This window comes from Bos indicus x Bos taurus, chromosome 8 (genome assembly GCF_003369695.1).
Source record: "Bos indicus x Bos taurus breed Angus x Brahman F1 hybrid chromosome 8, Bos_hybrid_MaternalHap_v2.0, whole genome shotgun sequence".
Lineage (NCBI taxonomy): Eukaryota > Metazoa > Chordata > Mammalia > Artiodactyla > Bovidae > Bos > Bos indicus x Bos taurus.
The window spans coordinates 111844913-111865685 of record NC_040083.1 but is presented as its reverse complement, the minus strand read 5'-3'; the positions used below and the strand labels follow the sequence as shown (position 1 = coordinate 111865685).

General features: G+C 51.1%; 1 protein-coding gene across 22 annotated transcripts in view; it reads right to left on the bottom strand.

The window, feature by feature from the left end:
• MYT1L (myelin transcription factor 1 like) overlaps positions 1-20773 on the bottom strand; it is a 397832-nt gene that overhangs the window by 252429 nt on the left and 124630 nt on the right. For 20 of the 22 annotated variants that reach the window (XM_027550720.1, XM_027550721.1, XM_027550738.1 and 17 more), the window contains exon 3: positions 187-292. The exons of the other annotated variants lie outside the window; for them this stretch is intronic. The gene's annotated coding sequence lies outside the window, so the exon portion shown is untranslated. The remainder of the gene's footprint in view (positions 1-186; positions 293-20773) is intronic. 22 annotated transcript variants of the gene reach the window in all.

Sequence of the window (20773 nt, the reverse complement as noted above, 5' to 3'; positions counted from 1 at the left end):
TCACTGCCAAGGGCTCTTTTTAGCACAAAGTGTCTGTTTGGAAAGGGTGTATGACAGGATTTCATCTGCCTCCCAGAAGCCTGGCAGCACCAGGAAGCTGAGATGGGGGTGGTGACTCAGTGGCAATTTGGGGCACAGGGAAAGGAGACGCTTGTCCTCAGCCCCTCGAGAGCGGACGACCGGTACCTGAACTCAGCGGCCGGGCAGGTGCTCTGTGGGTCTGACTCTCTCCCTCTGTCGATCGGGGTCCGGAGAGGACGCGATCTCACCAGTTCTCCTCTGGGTTCATTTTCTAGAGGGCAAGACAACAGCACAAGAGCAGCTGAGTGACAGGAGCCCTCTTCTCTGGGTTCACAAGGACACCTTTACAAGCAGCCAACTGCACGCGGGGGCCGCACAGGACTCTACGCAGAAATCCTGACACGAGGGGGATGGTGGACAAGCAGAAAGTGCTTCTAAATCTTGAATTAACTTATTCTGAAATCTAAGATGTTTAATATTTTAAAATACACATCTGGTTTTGAAGGTAAAACAAGTGCACTTTATATTTAAATTGACCAATTATCACCAACCTTGTAAGATTATCTTTTCTTATCATTTAGATGCAAATAAGAAACAAGTTAATAAGTGAAAAATATTTGAGATGTGTAAGTATTTGCTAGAAATAATGTCACTTCATTCATAACCAAATAGGGTCTGTTGATGACAAGGATGTTTCTGAATGTCCAGTCAATTTTATTTTAAAAGAACAACAACAAAATACATTTTCTTATTTGATGTAAATTTAGAATTTATCTATCAACTTTCCATCAAGCTTTTCTGCAAGAGTGTCTCAGTGTGAGGGACAGTTTTAGTTGGAAAAGAAAATATCAAGGTGATTTCAAGATAATCCTTATTGTCAAGGAGAGAATGTATTTTGTTTAAGCAAAAAAGGCTGAACTGGAATAGCAGAAAGTGGAGAGAACTAGGAGTGTCCTTGTCAACACTGTTGTTTCTGGAGCGAACCTCCAAGTTCAGGGATGCTCACTAAGCCCAGTCCGCGGCTCCCACAGCCCAGGTGTTAATGGTGGCAGCTGAGTGTGGAGTGTGTCGGGCGAGTGGAGAGACCCCCGGGCGCCTCCCACGGCATTACCATAAATCCTCTAGAACACACTGTCCTTGCTTCCTGGTCACACCTCAACACGGGGACACACTGAGGGGCTTGGCAAGTGGGGCTCACAGTAAGACAGCACAGCTTCCCTCGGGACGCTCAGGCAGCCATGCGGCTTTCATTGTTTTCTCTAGTGAGAACTTACCCAAACACATAAAGAACAGAGCGGTTCAGAAACACGCACATGGAGCTAGAAAGGTTTTAAAATTACCCTGAAAAACCAGGTTTGAAAATTAGCATGAGAATTGGTAAATTTTTGTGTGTATTAAAGTCTAGACTCATTAATTTGGAGTTACCCTGTAATATTTTAATATATATTTTGCTTTTAATACAAATTGCAATTTGTGATTTTATTTATAGCTAATGACAGTGAAAAGTCTGAGGAAATCTGCTTTGTGGCCAATGCTCATCTGTCACACACACACATACACGGGCCCACACATACACCTCCCTACATGCACATGTGTGCACACACATACGCACCCACACACGTACACACACACACACATGAACACATGCCCACACACATACACGCCCCCCCACACACATGCCCCTGCACACCCACACACAGGCCCACATATATACGCTTATACACACCCACACACGTGCACATATGCACATATGCACACACACATACACGCCCACACACACACACACACAGGCCCACATATACACACTTATACACACCCACACACGTACACATACATGCACACCCACCCAGATACACACACACACATGCCCACATCCATACACACACACACACACACAGGCCCACATGTACACACACACCCCCATGCACACGTGCACACACACATACACACCCACACCCCCCCCACACATGTGCCCACATATATACACACCTATACACACCCACACACATACACATACATGGCCACACACACCCACACACAGGCCCACATATATACACACCTATACACACCCACACACACCCACACACAGGCCCACATGTACACACACCCACACACGTGCCTATATATACACACACCTATACACACCCACACATGTACACATACATGCCCACATGCACACACACATCCACACACATATACACACGCACACACCTATGCACACACACATGTGCACAGCCACACACATGTCCACACACATACACGCCCACATACATACACACCCCCCTGCACACACACCTGCACACATGCCCACACACGCTGGGAGTACAGAGGTTCCTTTTCAACTCCAGCGGCTCTTCCATGTACAGGATGATTTATAAACCTAATGTTTAGTGACAGAGGCAGGTGCACCAGCCATGCTCCTGTCAGCTCACACCCACAGGTCATCTGGGCTCAAAGACTCAGAGTCTCCATCCGGGATGAGCACCCACGTCTTCCACACCCGCCGTCCCGCACTCTGGTCTCCAGAGCTCAGAGTGCAGAGCCCGCCTCCCATGCTGGAGGCTGAGCGCTCACGGCTGTTCTGGGTCCAGGCGCCGAGCCTGGGAAAGGCCAGTGCGTGCTCGATGCACACTTCCTGCCGGCCGGCCGTCACTTGTCTTTCTGAAATGCAAGCTTGCCTTCCGTTGCCGAACGCTCGGCGTCTGCACCAGCGCCAGACAGAAGCCTGGACACGGGCTGCAGGTGACGCAGAGAAGAGCAGCCCTGGGACGGGCTGCGGGTGACGCAGAGAAGAGCAGCCCTGTGGCTCTGCCGGGCACAGGGGGCACAGTGTGGGTGAAGCAGAGAAGAGCGGCCCTGTGGCTCTGCCGGGCACAGGGGGCACAGTGGGCTCCTGTCCTGGAAGACCGTGTCCCAGCCCAGTGGGGAGGGGGCCTTGCTGAAGAGTTTACAGCAACTGCTCAAGGGAGGGGCTGCCGATAAGACCAGTGTGTGCCCGGGGTCTCCAGTCCTCCAATCTGGTCTCAGGAACTCTTCTTGAGCTTCTCTGGTTCTTTCAATGTAGCCTCAGGTGGGCTTTCTCTGGCATGAAGAATGCCGACATCTTAAAGAGCTTAAAGACGTTGTTATGTGCTTCCCCTGAGGCAAGGGGGGCACTGCTCGAAGGCTGCATTATTGTTTCTTGGCTGCCCCTTCCTTATATCTTCATCCTCCCCCTCCTCCCTTCCCTCCCCTGATTAGAAACTGCTCAAATCTGCCCTTTGGAGCTCAGTCAGTCAGTTCAGTCTCTCAGCCATGTCCTATGGACTGCAGCACGCCCGGCCTCCCTGTCCATCACCAACTCCTGGAGTCCACCCAAATTCATGTCCATTGAGTCGGTGATGCCATCCAACCATCTCATCCTCTGTCGTCCCCTTCTCCACCTGCCCAGGGTCTTTTGAAATTTTTCCCAGCATCGGGGTCTTTTGAAACGAATCAGCTCTTCCCATCAGGTGGCCAAAGTATTGGAGCTTCAACTTCAGCATCCGTCCTTTCAATGAACACCCAGGACTGATCTCCTTTAGGATGGACTAGTTGGATCTCCTTGCAGTCCAAGGGACTCTCAAGAGTCTTCTCCAACACCACACTTCAAAAGCATCAATTCTTCAGGGCTAAACTTTCTTTATAGTCCAACTCTCACATCTATACATGACTACTGGAAAAACCATAGCTTTGACTAGATGGACTTTTGTCAGCAAAGTAATGTCTCTGCTTTTTAATATGCTGTCTAGGTTGGTCATAGCTTTTCTTCCAAGGAGCAAGAATCTTTTCATTTCATGGCTGAAGTCACCATCTGCAGTGATTTTGGAGCCCCCCAAAATCTGTTTCCACTGTTTCCCCATCTATTTGCCATGAAGTGATGGGACCGGATGCCATGAACTTCAACATTTGTTGAGTTTTAAGTCAGCTTTTTCACTCTCTTGTTTCACTTTCATCAAGAGGTTCTTTAGTTCCTCTTCTTTTTGTGCCATAAGGGTGGTGTAACCTGCATATCTGAGGATATTTCTCCCAACAATTTTGATTCCAGCTTGCGCTTCATCCAGCCTGGCATTTTGCATGATGTACTCTGCATATAAGTTAAATAAGCAGGGTGACAATATACAGCCTTGATGTACTCCTTTCCCAATTTGGAACCAGTCTGGTTTTCCATGTCCAGTTCTAACTATTGCTTCTTGACCTGCATACAGATTTCTCAGGAGGCAGGTCAGGTGGTCTGGTATTCCCATCTCTTGAAGAATTTTCCAGTTTGTTGTGATCCACACAGTCAAAGGCTTTGGCGTAATCAATAAAGCAGAAGTAGATGTTTTTCTAGAACTCTCTTGCTTTTTTGGTCATCCAATGGATGTTGGCAATTTGATCTCTGGTTCCTATGCCTTTTCTAAATCCAGCTTGAACATCTGGAAGTTCATGGTTCATGTACCACTGAAGCCTGGCTTGGAGAATTTTGAGCATTACTTTACTAGTGTGTGAGATGAGTGCAATTGTGTGGTAGTTTGAGCATTCTTTGGCATTGCCTTTCTTTGGGATTGGAACGAAGACTGACCTTTTCCAGTCCTGTGGCCACTGCTGAGTTTTCCAAATTCACTGGTGTATTGAGTGCAGCACTTTCACAGCATCATCTTTCAGGATTTGAAATAGCTCAACTGGAATTCCATCACCTCCACTAGCTTTGTTGGTAGTGATGCTTCTTAAGGCCCACTTGACTTCGCATTCCAGGAGGTCTGGCTCTAGGTGAGTGATCACACCATCGTGGTTATCTGGGTTGTGAAGGTCATTTTTGTATTGTTGTCCTGTGGACCTCAGGAAAGGTCAGAGGCTGGCGGGGCACCGAGAGGATTCCTGCCCGGGGCTCCACAGGGTCCTGCCCTCTTCATCTCTATCAGATCCTACTCAGGCAGTTCCATATAGACCTGACACTTCCGATGCTGAAACCGTAATACAACGGTTAAAACAGAACTGCTCTTTTTATGGAATATTAGTAAACAGATGTGTTATCACTACATTAGCCAGACCCATCTTAACCCACAGTGGTGTGAACATTCATGTACCTCCCTGAAGTTCACGTTCTCTGATAACAGAGCTGAACTAAAAATGTAGAATATTTCCTTTAGCTGCAGGTATCAGTATGCCTACAGTCTCCAGCCCCTTGCTGTCAGGCCCTGGGAATGAATTCCTGGCCAGAGAACTGTCTACGCAGGCCGTGTGCTCCTTCACCTGTGAGCACACTCAGGTCTCCTCTGTCTGTCTGCACTGCGGGTGGGCCTGTGCGGTTCTGAATGCCGCCCGAGGGCCACCAGGACTTCAGTGGCCCTGAAGGTGCCTTTCTGCCCCGAAGTGCTCCTGCGTGAGCATGACTCAGCTGATGGCAGACGCGGGCCCGTCTGCCCCACTCTCTGCCCTGCAGGGACCACACGCTGAGCTGGGAACACCAGGTCCCTGCTCTAGACGCCTTCCTGAGGATCCTAAGTGTTGCTCAGATGACACATGGGTAAACTTCCTGGCACCCTGAGTCACGGTTGTGGGGTTGTGCCAGTGGAAATGCTTCTTGCCTTTTTTTCTTTCTCTAAGATTTCTATATGAGATTGGGTAAAAAATGACGGGCATGTTTTGACAGAGCCTCTTCCCCAGACTTACCACACTGAGTCATAAGAGCCAGACAAGCCCTGCTCGGCTCAGTCAGATGCAAATCCTTCTCCAGGAGCCGACTCGGAGGCTCAGGAAGGAACCGAAGGCCCCACCGGACCCTGCTGCTCTCAGGACCCTCGCCTGGGCTGGCGGAGTGGGAGGGCTGCCCTCTACGCCCTCCATGCAGCTTGGTGGGTGCATCGGGGATGGTGCATGGGGCTGATGGTCGGAAGAGAGTCGTGTCTCAGCCCCAGGTTGGGTGTGGCCCTGGTCACGGTGCCCTCGACACTCTGCTCATGCACCTCATGTGTATGAGTGTGTAATTGTTACACGCTGACAGTGTGTAACCATCAGTGGAAGCTGATCGATCAGACGATCGCTCAGCAGCCAGGCTGAGACGAGCCGTCACTTGGGAGCAGCAGCTCTTAAGAGAAGGCCTGTTTCCCCCCATGCCAAGTTCAAGGAGTGTCTGTGGCCCTCCCTGGCTCACATTCTTCCTTCCAGAATATGTTCCTCAGGGGACAGCTCAGCTCCAGGTCGGCTGTGAACCTCCTGTCTAATTCTGCTTTTCAGAGAAGAAGAGAATATGATCGCGTTCAGAAGACAGAGCTGCGGAGGTGGATGAGGAAGGGGAAACGCATGATCACGAGTGAAGATGTCTTAGGAAGAGATGGCAGGAAACCGGGGAAATGGTGCAGCCTTTCTCATCCTCCTTCCGCTCACGTTCAGAGGACACGCCCTCTCTCTGTGTGTCCTGAGTTGACTCTCCTAGCTATCTGCCTGATGACGTCCACGACGGAGAGGGTTGGGGTGTAACTTTGACTTGAGAAGGTCAACTCTCCCGCCCGTGCCTGGGCTTTCGGATCCCCCTGTTTCTCTCAGGTCTCCTGGGCCACGTCGCTTCTCAGAGCATGACCTTCATCTAGAGCTCTCAGCAATAGAGTTGATTCCAGCATGAGCACCAGCACCACAGAAGGATCCCAGCAAATGCAGCCTGCGGTTTGGAGCCTTTCAGACACAGACGTCACAAGCACAGTCGGGTCTGCCACTAGCTGTTCCCAGCCTTGCACCACCATCTAAAGCTAACGTCTCGTCGGTTCTCAAAATGCACATTGGAAAGGAAACTCGCTTCTCACGGTGCGGGCTTTTAGGGGAGCTATCGGGACTCCTACACAGAAGAGAGGGGCTGGAGGCTGGCCCTGCCTGCGGATCCTGGGGCTGGCAGCAGGCTCTGTACAGTAAGGAGCTGAGCAGTGTGAGGACAGGCCCAGCTCCTGGCAGCCAGAGAGGCCTGCAGAGAGCAGCCCAGTGCCACAGGCGTATGATCAAACAGGAGACACCGCCAGCGGCACACCGGCCAGATCACCGTCAGAGTCTAGGGTCGCCTGTGTGTCTCGACCAGCAGGGTCAGTGTGGGGCAGAGCCGCCTGATACAGAACCGCGCAGAGCAGCAGATACAGCTAATTCCATCCGCCCACAACCGTGCAGCTCAGAGACCTGGTGACACGCTGTCCATTCCCACGTGCCCATGCGTCACAGCCCAGGAAGCGTTTACACGAGCACAGACCCGATGGCCAACAAGGATTAGCTTTGGGAAAAGGAATGGGGAATTGAAGACTAAGACAGACTTTCACTTTTTAACTTAAATAATTCTAATTGCTCTAACTGAATTCTAATTCTTTGCCAAGGCAAATCGATGTAACATTTTGTGTCACAGAAAGGAAAATATATATGATTATTGTCTCATAGATCTATCACTATTTTCCAAAGTTACCGATCAATTGCTGCAAAAAATGATGAATAAATTCAGGTTAGGAAATTTTGCTTCCAAGTCACATAACAATTAGAAGCAACTTGAACTCTCCCAAAAGCCAACAGTTCACTGCTCCACAGTATATTTATAAGCAGTTCTGGGGTCTGCTGTTTACACACCAATAAACAATGCTATAAGGAAATCATATGTAGGCCCAATTATATCATTCTAGCTCATAATCTAGCTTACAGATTAAGCAAAATAGTATAGAAACATGGAGGTAATTAAAAGAAAGGCCAATCTGGGCTGGGAGGAAAGGGCTGCTTTGACCCAGGACCCAGCCCCAGCAGCTGAGCCAGCAGTGTGTCCGGGACCGGGCCTAGGGGACTGTTCCCAGACTCCAGCTACAGGAAAACTATCTCAGAGAAATCTAAGAATGTGCTTCTGTTAACCTCATCAACAATCACAGCAAGCTATTGTCTTCAGGGTATGACAACTGCTCCTGTGGTGTTGTGGGTAAACCGTGGGGACCCCTGCTCGTGTGGTGAATGGGTGTAGCCTGGGGACCCCTGCTTGAGTCTTGAGGTGCATGTAGAGTGCGGACTCCTGCTCATGTGGTGTGGTGGGTTTAGAGTCAGGACCCCTGCCCGTGTGGTGAGGTGGGTGTAGCCTGGGGACCACCCAACCGCAGAGCGGTTTTCTGGCTCTTTGGTTCATTTTACAGCATCATGTGTCTGGGGTGATTTACTGCACAAGGACTGACCCCACCTGTGCACACCCTGTGGGTGGCTACAGGACTGTACCCCAGGGTTGGGGACACCCACCCCCTAAGGCTTTCAGGATCAAGCCCTTTGCCTGCCAGTGAAACAAGAAGTCTGCCCTGAAATTAGAGCTTCCCATGAGGGGATGTCCACATAATCCCCAAGCAGGAGACCTAGAGACATCAGCCTGCCCTCCGTTCTCTCCTCAGAACCCCCTTGGTCCAGATGTCAGTGCCCCTTACCTGAGCTCACTTCACCTCCCAGCCTGCCCCTCGAATCCTGCTCCTCCTCCTCTGTTAATAATGATTCCTTTACATCATACCACTGCTCAGTAAATAAGTCAATGATGTTAACAACCATCATTATCATTGTAACATCTGACACATGTTCAGTTCAGTTCAGTTCAGTCACTCCCAACTCTTTGCGACCCCATGAACCGCAGCACACCAGGCCTCCCTGTCCATCACCAACTCCTGGAGTCCACCGAAACCCATGTCCGTTGAGTCAGTGATGCCATCCAACCATCTCATCCTCTGTTGTCCCCTTCTCCTCCTGCCCTCAATCTTTCCCAGGATCAGGGTCTTTTCAGATGAGTCAGTTCTTTGCATCAGGTGGCCAAATATTGGATTTTCAGCTTCAGCATCAGTCCTTCCAGTGAACACCCAGGACTGATTTCCTTTAGGATGGACTGGTTGGATCTCCCCACAGTCCAAGGGACTCTCAAGAGTCTTCTCCAACACCACAGTTCAAAAGCATCAATTCTTCTGTGCTTAGCTTTCTTCACAGTCCAACTCTCACATCCATACATGACCACTGGAAAAACCATAGCCTTGACTAGAGGGACCTATGTTGACAAAGTAATGCCTCTGCTTTTTAATATGCTGTCTAGGTCTGACGCAGGTACCACAAGTCAAAGTTAAAAGTATTGCACATACAAACCCGTAAGTTATGGCCATTGTACAAGTGAGAAAAGTGAAGCTCAGAGAGCATTGCACCTGTTCTCGAGAGCTGGAAGCAGTTGCCCCAGAGGTGCCCGCCTGGCTTCCAGGGCTTGTAAAGCTCACTTACAGATCATCACAGGTCTTAAGTCTCACTCCTGCTTGGTGTGACCTTTAGCTTAAGGCATTTTATTTCCCACTGTCCCTTGAGTACAGAGGTACTTTCTCACTGTGGTCCACATCATTCTCTCCCTCTATTTAAATACCAAAGACTCCTCAAGCCTCATGTCAAATCCACAGACCCCAAGGTCACTCGAGCCCTCAGAAGGAGGCCTTGTCTTCTGGAGGATGGACTTGGCCGCCCCCAGCCGGCTGTCAAGGGTCCCCGACCACGAGTGTGGATGGTGTCCACTTCTTGTCTGACACCACTGGCTGACTTTTCCTCATTTTCTGGCTTTGGCTGCTGCTGTTACTGCTATAAAAGATGTTCTTTCCTGATGGCAGGGGTCGTATCTGTTCACCTTTGTCTCACCAGGTGTGAGAAGAGAGGGGATTGGCTAAATGAATGAATTTTAATAACAGCAGTAATAAGGAGGCTGGGTTCCTGGGCAGTATCGAAGATGGTTTCTATTCTGTGGGTTCCTCAGTATCACATGTTGTGGTTCCATCGCTCAGTTGTGTCCAACTCTCTGCAAAGCCCATGGCCTAAAGCACGCCAGGCTTCCCTGTCCTTCACCATCTCCCGGAGTTTACTCAACTTAATGTCCATGATGTGCTCCTAAATACTTACTGGTCAACTGGGAAAGAGTGAGCCCTTGGTCTCAGTCTGTTTGAGATACTTTAACAAAAGACCACAGGCCTTTTGTGGCTTATAGACAACAGAAATTTACTTCTGGTGGCTCTGGAGGCTGAAGGGCTGACATCAGGTGCCAGCCTGGTTGAGTGAGGGCCCTCTTCTGACCTGCAGATGCTCCGTGTGTCCCTGTAGGGTGGAGGGCGTGGGGGAACTCCCTGGGGTCTCTTCGTGAGGGCAGAAATCCCATGATACAGGCTCCAGCCCCAGGACCTCATCACCCCCACAAAGACCTCATCTTCAGACACCGTCACCTTGCTGTTAGGCTTTCAGCATGTGCATGTGCGGGATGCAGACACTGAGAACACAGCACCATCTTTCAAAACACAACCAACAGCCTCGTCATGAAAGGCAAGGATGGAGCGGACCCCTCTGAGTCAAGTCTGTCTCAGGAGCGAGTGTACGTGGCCGGGAGGTGACCTGATGGAGGTGTTTGCTCACCGAGTCCTTCTCACACCTGTTGTTCCTGAGATGCCGAGACTCTAGGGGCTGAATTGTGCTGTTGATCGCTCACCGGACTCCGCAGAATCTGCAGGGGGAGCCAGAACTGCAGCAGCAAGCCCTCCTCTTAGGATGAACATGAAGCACTGTCTGTCATGGGCTGTGATCACAGAGTGTGAACTTGAACGTGTCATTGGTTCAACTTGAACCAAACCCATGGAGAAGGGATAGGCCACCCACTCCAGTATTCCTGGGCTTCCCTGGTGGCTCAGATGGTAAAGAATCCACCTGCAGTGGGGGAGACCTCAGTTCGATCCCTGGGTTGGGAAGATCCCTTGGAGAAGGAAATGGCAACCCATTCCAGTATTCTGGCCTGGAGAATTCCATGGACAGAGGAGCCTGGCAGGCAACAGTCTGTGGGGCCGCAAAGAGGCGGACATGACTGAGCGACTTTTGCTTCACCGTGGTCTAACCGGAAGCTAGTGCTTAGGGCCTGAGCACACCTGGAGAAGTGCTGAACCCTGGTGATGCTGCTGGCCCCCCAAACTGGCAGCTGCTCATCTGGGGTGCTGGGGAGGGTGCAGACTGAGGAATGAGATTTCTCTGCATCAGAACTTCCTCCACAGACGCCTTCCCCGGTGACAAGAGAAGACCTTTCCAGGGGAAGCTTTGGCAAGCTAATTATGTCATTTGCTCCTCAAGACAATGCTGAGAATAGGGTAAAGAAGATATATTATTATTATTAGTTCTATTTTCAGAGAGAAGCTCATTTTCAGAATGGTAATATGCCCAAGACCCCAGACTGGTAAAGAATCCGCCTGCAATGCAGGAGACCCCAGTTCGATCCCTGGGTCAGGAAGATCTGCTGGAGAAGGGATAGGCTACCCACCCCAGTATTCTTGGGATTCCCTGGTGGCTCAGCTGGTAAAGGATCCACCTGCAGTGCAGGAGACCTGGGTTCGATCCCTGAGTCAGGAAGAACCCCTGGAGAAGGGAAGGCTACCCACTCCAGTATTCTGGCCTGGAGAATTCCATGGACTGTGTAGTCTATGGGGTCGCAAAGAGTTGGACACGGCTGAGCGACTTTCACTTTCACTTTTCAGATGGACATCTACAGATCCCCAGACTTTCAGCTTCCCCTGAGACTGTGAGGGGACTCCCTTCAGGAGGGGCTACTTACTGATCCCTGGATCTGACTCCAGTGAACCTCGGGAACTGTGACCAAGAAGAGGAATCAGGGGTGTTGTGTGCAAGGTGGAGAAGACGCACCTGGACTCACCTGCCTGTGGGATGGCATTTCAAGAGCTTAGGAAAAGCCTTCATTCCAGATGGCTAAACCAGTGCCCACACCAACCCCAAGCCTACACACTGGAAATCCCTTCCCTTGACCATTGATTTTAAGAATTTGTCTTTATAAAGTGCAAATAGTCATGCCATGGGTAGTACTTAAAGTCACCACTGATTCAAAAAATATTTGTTCTTCACACAGCAGGGAGGATAGTAGGGCTAGTGGGGGTCAGCTGTCTTTCTTCTCTCTCTGAGTCTGTCTCTCCTCTTACACACACACACACACACACACTCACTCACTCACTCACACCAGATTTCAACCTCTCTCTTTCCACCACGGAGACCCCCAAGCTCAGTGACGATGGGGATTTGGACGCAGGATTTAGGGAGAGCTGGGGCTGAGCCGCGGGTGGCTGCCCAGACTTATCAAAGCCCAGCAATGCTGTGTTCAGTGCTCTGCGCTGCCCAAGAGGCGGGCCCGCTCAGCACGTGGCTTTGGTCTGTGTGGACAGTTCCTCGAGTCAGGGGCTGGGGGTGCATGGTGGGTGGCTGGGGACTCCCTGGCTGTGGCGAAGCACCGAGGAGGAGCACCCAGGGCCAGCTCCACCTGAGGTGCAGGAGTGGGACCCAGGAGATAGGCGACCGGGAGCCGAGAGAGAGTCACAGGCAGATCGTCATGCTCCAACCAGAAAGGCCAAGATGAGGCATGCATGGCCACCCAGAGGAGCGGGGCTCTTGGAGAGAGAGTGGCTGACCTGTGTGGCTCCCACAATCCCGAGATAAGGAGGAGAGGGTATTTTCGGGGGAGGAAGCCCTGGGGACCCAGGCAGGGGTGATGAGAGAGGACGGTGTGCCAGGAGAGCGGTCCTGAGGCCGCCACGGCTCATTTGGGGCAATGGGCAGGCTCGCGCCTTGGTCGGGCAGTGGGAAGCAGCGCAGGGCAGGGGGAAGCCCCAGGGAGGGCTGAAGCGGGAGCCATGGAAAGGCCGCTCCGGGCCACGCAGTGGGCCAAGGGTCCCGGGGGAGGGAGTCTGAGGCCAGGCGTCCAGCCCCAGGCCTCGGAGAGCCCCTGGGGCGGTGTCCTTCCCGCTCCCCGCACCAGGCGGATCTCCTGTGCTGCAGCCTTGCTCTATTTTCATGGCTCTGGAACCATACACAGGAAAATCCCTTCGAGCTCACAAAGCTGGAAAGTGAGGAATGTCTTGGACTTTTGAAATCACACCGTACTTCATGTCTTATGAGGTTATGACTAGTCGAAGCTGCCTGCAAAGATTATCAACATACAGCCATTCAGAATTCTAGAGTTATTTTCTTTCAGAATACATACTAGAAAAATAGTTTGGAAACAGTTAAAAAATCTACAGAAAAGTACAAAGGTAAAAATTCCTTCCTGATAAATTTTGATTTAAAAATGTCTATGGCTGCTAGTTCTTTGTCAAATAACTTCACCTCTTTGGTAAGAAGAAAGAGAGAAGGAAATAAGGAAGTTAAGAAGGAAGGGAGGAAGAGAGGCTGGAAGGAGGAAAACACGCACAACAGATGAAGGGAAGGTTGCAAATACTTTAAAAATTTGGGAAACACTGAGACTATCTACCTAGAGGAGAGTCACTAGTAAATCATGTTTTGATATTATCAAATATATAATCGCTAACAATAGTAAACAAAGCGGCAGATACATTTTCAGCGTAAACGCCGTAACTGTTCACGAGAAACGGCCGTCGACAAGCAGAAGGCGGCAGTGTCCGCGGATGGGGACAGGGAGGCTCCAGCGTCCCAGCAGAGGGCAGGGGAGGGGCGAGGGGCCGACCTGGCTCCCACCGCCTGGTGATGATTTTCACGCAAAGACACGTTTGACGTGTGCGTGCACGTGTGCTAAGTCACGCAGCGGTGTTCAAGTCTTTGCGATCCTGTGGACTGTAGCCAGCCAGGCTCCTCTGTCCATGGGATTCTCCAGGCAAGAACACTGGAGTGGGTTGCCATGCCCTCCTCCAGGGGATCTTCCCGACCCAGAGATGGAACTCCAGTCTTCTGAGTCTCCGGCTTTGGCAGGAGGGTTCTTTACCACTAGACACCTGGAAAGCCCTCTTTAAGTACACACTATTTAAAATGGAGCTCTTAGGGGGCAGCGTCGTATTTACAAAACTTTAAAAGTGTGAGGCTGTTTCACAGGATGATTTATAACAAAAGCCTCCAGAGGCTCCAATTTGCCCAGCCCTTTGTGTCCAGTCGGAGGCACATCTCTGGGCAGTGAGAGGGGTGTGGGTGGCGGGGCTCCTGCCTGCACCCCCGCCCCACCTCGCAGACGTGGCCCCGCGGGGCCAGGCCAGCCAAGCGGGTCCTGCAGGGTTGCCTTGGCTGCGGGCTTGGGGCACAGCCCGGCGCCCTGTGCAGAGCGCCCGACTCCAGGGCGTCTCCTCACCTTGAAGACCTCGGGGCTGAGGTTCCTGCGGGCCAGGGGAGCCCCGGGGAGGCGGCATTGCTCAGCCCCGCGGTGCCAGGCTCTGGAGGCGGGTGTGCCGGGGTCACAGCCCGTCCGCCACGGTCCGGGGACCCGTGCTCCATCCTCTGCGAGGGGGGTATGCTGTCGGTAGTGACTGCATCCACGCGGGCAGGACTGTGGGGAGGAGGCACCGAGCGGACATGGCCAGATGATCGGGAAGCCCCGCACGCTCTCGGCGGCCCGGGTCCTCAGCCGCAGGCTCGGGCACATCCCGGGACCGCGCTCCGCCCCCTCCCATCTCAGCCCCTCGGGTCACGAGAGTGTCACAGAGGGCTGGGCTCTCGGCGGGTCCTGTGTCTTCACCAAGGCGCTGATCCCACCACGCGGGCCCCACCCTCACTGTCCACTCGACCCCCAAGGCCTGTCTCCAAACCCTATCGCTTGGGGGTTACAGTTCCAGGGATAAATTCTGGGAGGACGCCACACTCAAGCTGTAGCAGCACCTAGCAGGCATCTCGCTCTTACAGGGGTCCTCATGAAAGGCGTGGCCTTTAAAAACAGTAACAGCAAAGGGCCTGAGGCGGGGATTGCCATTGCTGTTCAGTCGTTGAGTCGTCTCTGACTCTGTGTGACCCCGTGGGCTGTAGCCTGCCAGCCTCTGTCCATGGGATTCCCCAGGCGAGAATGCTGGAGTGGTTGCCATTTCCTTCTCCAGGGGATCTTCCCGACCCTGGGATCGAACCTGGGCTTCCTATACTGCAGACAGATTCTTTACTGCTGAGCCACCAGGGAAGCCCTTAAGTGGAGATTAGGGCACGTTTGACACACAGCATTTACACAACATTTGTGTGTTATGTAATTAAAATGTACAGATTACTCAGTACTTTGTTTTTTTACTTCCCTGTATTTTAAAGGCTCCATAAAAAGTGAAGGGCTCAGAATAAAATTCTATCTCTTGCAAACAAATATATCCATCTAGTTGGTGCCCACATGGCAGGGGTGACCCTGAGCCTTCCTGGACTCCACATTCCTCACCGGGAAGGACTTGGTCATGGTCCTCGGAAGCCAAGGCCATGTGCATCATGCAGAGAAGCACGGGTCCTGACCCGGAAACGGAGCAGGTCCCAGCGTCCTGCCTGGGAAGCCCGCTCACACCCGTGAGGTCCCCTCCCGCGCCTGGCGGGCACAGGCCCAGGCGGTCCCTGTACAACAGCAGCTGCATCAACTGCACCACCCACCCCGCCCGGGGGGAAGAGCCTCCGGTCGTCCCTGCCTTCTAAACCTGTTCGTGTTTCACGTGATAATTGTATAAACATCACAGGAGCAAAGTCCATATAAACAGATGGCTACAAATTTCTACAACGAACAGTTGAAGTCTTACATCCCAATCCTGAGATGTTGCAAGTTCCCAGGTGGTAAAGAACCCACCTGCCAGTGCAGGAGATGTGAGAGACAAGGGTTTGATCCCTGGATCGGGAAGATGCCCTGGAGCAGGAAATGGCAACCACTCCTGTATTCTTTCCGAATCCCATGGACATAGGAGCCTATAATGTAAAATGGTCTCCACCTGCTCTTCATTAACTGATAGAAAGATCTTTACCTTATATGAAGCAAAGCTTCCCTAGAGCAGTGATCTTTCCATCGAAACAACTTAGCAAAACAGGCATTCTGCCCCTGCCCTTTGAATGTTTAGAAGTTTTTGTTAAAAAACTTCTGAGGACACACGCTCAGAAGGCAGGCGCTCAGAAGGTGATTTGCTCCCTCTTCCATCAACTTACAGTTTCGCCCAGCAGGAAAACCACCACAAAAGTGACCAAGCTCAGTAATTCTCACGTGAAAGAAGGGAAGAAACAGCCACAGCAGCCAGTTAGTGGGTAAGCGCTAACTGTGGGATCCACGGGTAAGCACGCAAAGCGCAGGCAGGCCCGAGGCCACACGGCCTCACAGGGCCCAGCCTGGCCCCGGGCAGGTCGGGGTCCTGCAGACGGACCCCTGTGCATCTGCTCTGGCGCCACCGAGGCGTGGCGAGTGGTGGGGGGCTGGGGGTCGGCTTTGAGGCCCCTCGTGACCACACTCGTCTGGCTCCTCCTGGAGTAGGCGTCCCTGAGCAGGGGTGTCCGTGGGTCTCTCTCTCTGTGCCTCTCTGCGTGTCAGTGTGCTCCACAGACTGGTCCTCCACGCACGGGTGTGGAAGCGAGAACGCATGTCTTCAGTCACAATAGTAATCAGAATCTGGCCGCATTCTGGTGCGTCAACCATCAGGGGGTACATAAGTCTGTGGAATTCTTGTGTTATACTTATTGCAACTATTTTAAAAGTCCACTTGTATAATAAAACCCAATGAAAAATGTAGAGCTTCTGAGTAAATTTGTGAAAAAAAAAGAAAAACATCAAAATCGTGACTACCAGTTTGTGCCATCACACACCTAAAATTTCCTTCTATGGTGAGTAAAAATCGGAAGTGAGACAGGTAAAGGACGGACCGATCCAAGGCCATTCAGTGGGGTCTGACCCAGATGGCAAGACGCCCCCTTCCCCACCCGGCCAGCACGTCTGCACTGACGCGTGAACAGCAGAGGCGCCGTCAGGCCAACTACTGAAGGGTGGCAGCCCAGTGAGGTTCTGTGTGTGCAGAGCCCGTGCGGACAGTCATCTACACGCCAGGAGGGCACAGGGGGCGCCGGGGCCACTCAGCATCGGGAAGACGCCGTCCCGCACCTGACTCTGCTCCTCGTGACCTTGGTGACCTCAGACAGACGTTCCAGTTTGTGGGCAACTCCATTCAAGCTTAAATACCACGTTCAATGGAACGGTCTCTATGGCCCTTACCAGCTCTAAATAATTGAAGCTGTGATTAAAATGTTCCTCTTAATAGTGAGTTCTGACGTGCATAATGGCATTTGATTGAGATAATTTAAACTTCTGCACACATTTTAAGCAATGCGCGTTATAGACAAAATAGAGCGGCTCGTCTCCTTACTGACAAGTCCCTTCTATGTATTTACTCTTATTTGCGTCTGATCCCCCTCCTGAGAAACAGAGAAGACAGAATTCTTTAAAAGACGCTGCCCAGACTTGGCCTTAATGAACCTAAAGAGGGAATTCATAGTCACAAATCCAGCCTTTTTTGGACGGCAGACAGAAGGCAGGCCAGGTTGCAGGCACGAGTCATTCATGTAAGAGCAAATGTCAGAGGGGAAGCTGTGATATTTGGTCGTGGGCTCCCGCTCTCTCCCAGGCATTCCCTAAATCCACGTTTGATGAGCTTGCCTGCCATCAATCCCGCCGGCTCCCTCCGGAGCCGCACAGAGCGCGCTTCGTGGAAATGTCATCCTCCAGGACTGCAATTACCAGCACGACGCGGAGCGGGTCGGATCCAGGTGAGCGCGAGCACCGGCAATCAAGCCTGGGCACCCAGAACAAAGCCGTCTCCTCTCATCTGCCGTCAACACAGCCATCAAGCCTTAATTACAAGGCGAGCGTGGGGCTGGCTGCTGAAAGGCTGATTATTACACAGCTCAGCTCCAAATCAGCTCCGTATTGATGGGCTGTGGGGAGAGGAAGCCGGCTTGGCCCCATGGAAAGGAACAGGCAGAGGGCACCGGCTCTAGGGATAAAAATAACTCGGAAGGAAGAGGGGCGGTACCTGAGCGCCGGCTGAAAACAAGTCCCTGAGTCGCTCCGCTCAACCCAGAGCCCATCGCTTGGCTCAACACCATCGCACCTGCTCCGGCCAGCGGTGTTCAGTCCATGGTACCCCCTGTCCATCCTCCTGAACCCCTTCTTTCCCAACAGCATTCTTCAAAGGTTCCCCAAACTCAAATACACTGAGTGCACTGCTTCTATTTCTGATTTTCTTATAATCAGCTTGAGAACATTCCAGAACAAGTTCCCAGTGTACTCCTCTGTATATCATTTGTATATATTTTACTACTTAAAATTTTATTAAGTATATATGCTTGTATCTACATTGAAATATCAAAAGTTCAGTTCAAAATATCCTCTAGAAACTGGGATATTAACCTTTAATTGCAAGCCTAATCATCTTTGAATAAAGCCTATGCATTAAAAATAAAGGGACTATTTACTGACAAGAATTGCACAGGCACACTTCGTATATCAATGCACTTATATTTATGTATTAACTAAACACAAAATGTGTTTTCCTTAGTATCACCAGAGTTCCATTGTTATACTGACAGCCCCACACGAGCAGGTGACCCAGAATTCTCGTGTCTCAAGTTCTAAAAAGATTCCAGTGTTTGGTAGCGGGGTCACCGGGACATGGTGGGGACCCATTGCTGCAGGCGTGGGCTCCACATGTCAGGGCCTCGGACGGGATGCACCTCAGGCTTGCTGACAACCAGAGGCAGGCCCCTCGGACTGGAGTGACCCGTGAGCGCTGCGGCACTCAATGCAAGGTACTCCCCCAGGGCTCCCACGTTTCCTGACCTGTTTTCAGCGACCTGGAGGGTCAGCCCTGTGCGCCTGCACGGGGCCCCATCACGACGGGACGTCCCAGCTCCTTGCGTCTCCTCTCACCCTTTTCGTCCCGACTTCCATCCTCCCGGGCTGGGGCGGCCAGATGCTCACTGCTCCTAGTGCGTTGTTTATGGCAGACACGGGGGCTCAGGGAAACTCAAGTGAAGAGCTTTCTTGCCAGTGAGCTGGCCCGGGGCAGGGGAGTCAGACTGCTTCGTGATGTGACTTTTGTAACCCATCTCCAAGGCAAGCAAAACACAAAAGCCTTGTTCTGCTGTGGACGGACAGCTGATTTCCCTGGGACCCTTGGTGACTGCAGACCTCGGAAGCGCCCTCTCTCTGCAGATGCTTCCACCCCTGCCCCAAAGCAGACAGGCTGACTTCTGGAAACAACGATGAGAGGAGATCCATCTGGGCTACTGCCCCGTGATCCCACACAGTCAAGATATGAACATGGAAACGGAATCTCATCACATCACAGTCAGGATACGAGGGACAGACCCTCAGGGAGTCAAGATATGAATGTGAGGAGGGCGTCTCGTCACATCATAGTCAGGATACGAGGGACAGACCCTCGCGGGTCCTCCAAGTCCGTTCCTTCCCCCTCCAATTTTTCTGTGCTTCTCCCCACTTGGATCTTCAGTGATTTCCTAGGGTGTCACACGCAGGCCTAATCCTACACTCTATCTCACCTATGACGTGTCATAAGAACTGATTCTTCTTGACTGTAGCAGTTCTCAAAGTGGGATTCAAAGTACCCTGGTGGGCAGGGGAGGGGGTCCTGAGGCCCTTTCAAAGAATTTGTGAGTTGTCCCTCATCCAATGATGTCACCTGCGACTGGATCATCTTGTGTGTTTCAGTCCAAACGATTTAATGTCACCTGTTGACTGAGATTCAAAGAACTCAGCTGCTCCTAAAGGGATTTGCTAAATGTGAAACACTGACTCTTTTCTGATAATTTTTCTTTGTTGTGGAAAATACAGGTATTTTTCATAAGATTATATTACTTATTTAACATGCAATGGCTTTTTAATTGTAATTTGAAAATAAATGCATTTTAAGAAGCCTCAGTTTTAATTTTTAATGTGGTAAATATAACTCTCATAAATGAAGTCTCTATGAGAGCCTCAGAGCATGAAGGGTGTAAAAGGGCCTTGAATCCACAACCCCTGGGCATCATTGACCTGCAGCATGGATTCTTCGAGCTAAAGCACTTCCACATGCACTAAACTCTGTCTCGGGGCCTTTGCACATGCAGCTTCTTCTGCTGGGAACATCTGCTCCAGCCCCAAAAGTTATCCCTCTCTGGCATCGGCTTCTGCCTCATTCTCTGTATCAGTCTTGCAATTTTCCTTTATTTAGGATATCAAGTTCTATTTTTCTTGATTGGTTATTTTTCCTCTTTCTCTTATGGGAATAAAGTTCACTGAAGCCTCAGCCTTATCTAACTTAATTGCTGGTGTCTTCACCATGCCTGGCACATAGGAGGTGCCCAGTGAAAATGTGAAAAGTCAGCGTACAAGTGGATGAAGGGTTGCCACATCTCAGAATAGATACTACAGTAAGTGTTCAGAAGCTTGTTTGTCCACATCCAAGTGTGTAGCAGATTCTTGTCTAAGATGCTTTAAGTGGGGTCTTCTCTGGTGACCGGAGGCTGTGTCGTGCCAGAGGATACTTCTGGAAACCCTGGGAGTTGGTGGATGCTCCCTTAGGTGGTTTAGGATGGACAGATGAACTGCGGGAGCCCAGGAGCCATCTTGAGCATCTTGGGCCCCTTGTAGGTAGTAGGTTGTAAAGAATAGGGTCAAAGAAAAAGATAAGACTAGGTCAGGTCTGAGTTTGTTGAGTAAAGGCCACTGGCTTTTCACTGGGCCCAGGGGCCCAGTGTAGATTAGCCCAGATCTCAGGAAGCCAGTCGTTCAACATCCACCCAAGCTGCCAGAGTACCACGGCTCAACTCCAGTGTAGACTGCTGATCCATTTTCTAATGTTAGATCTGCCAGTTTCATCCCAAGAAACATGTGCTCCCATACCTCCAAGTCAGTATCCAGATTGGAAAATCATTCGTCTCCCTGCACTTTGAGAATGAAAACCATGCCTTTGCCAAAATGTGCTAATAACTAAGAATCGTG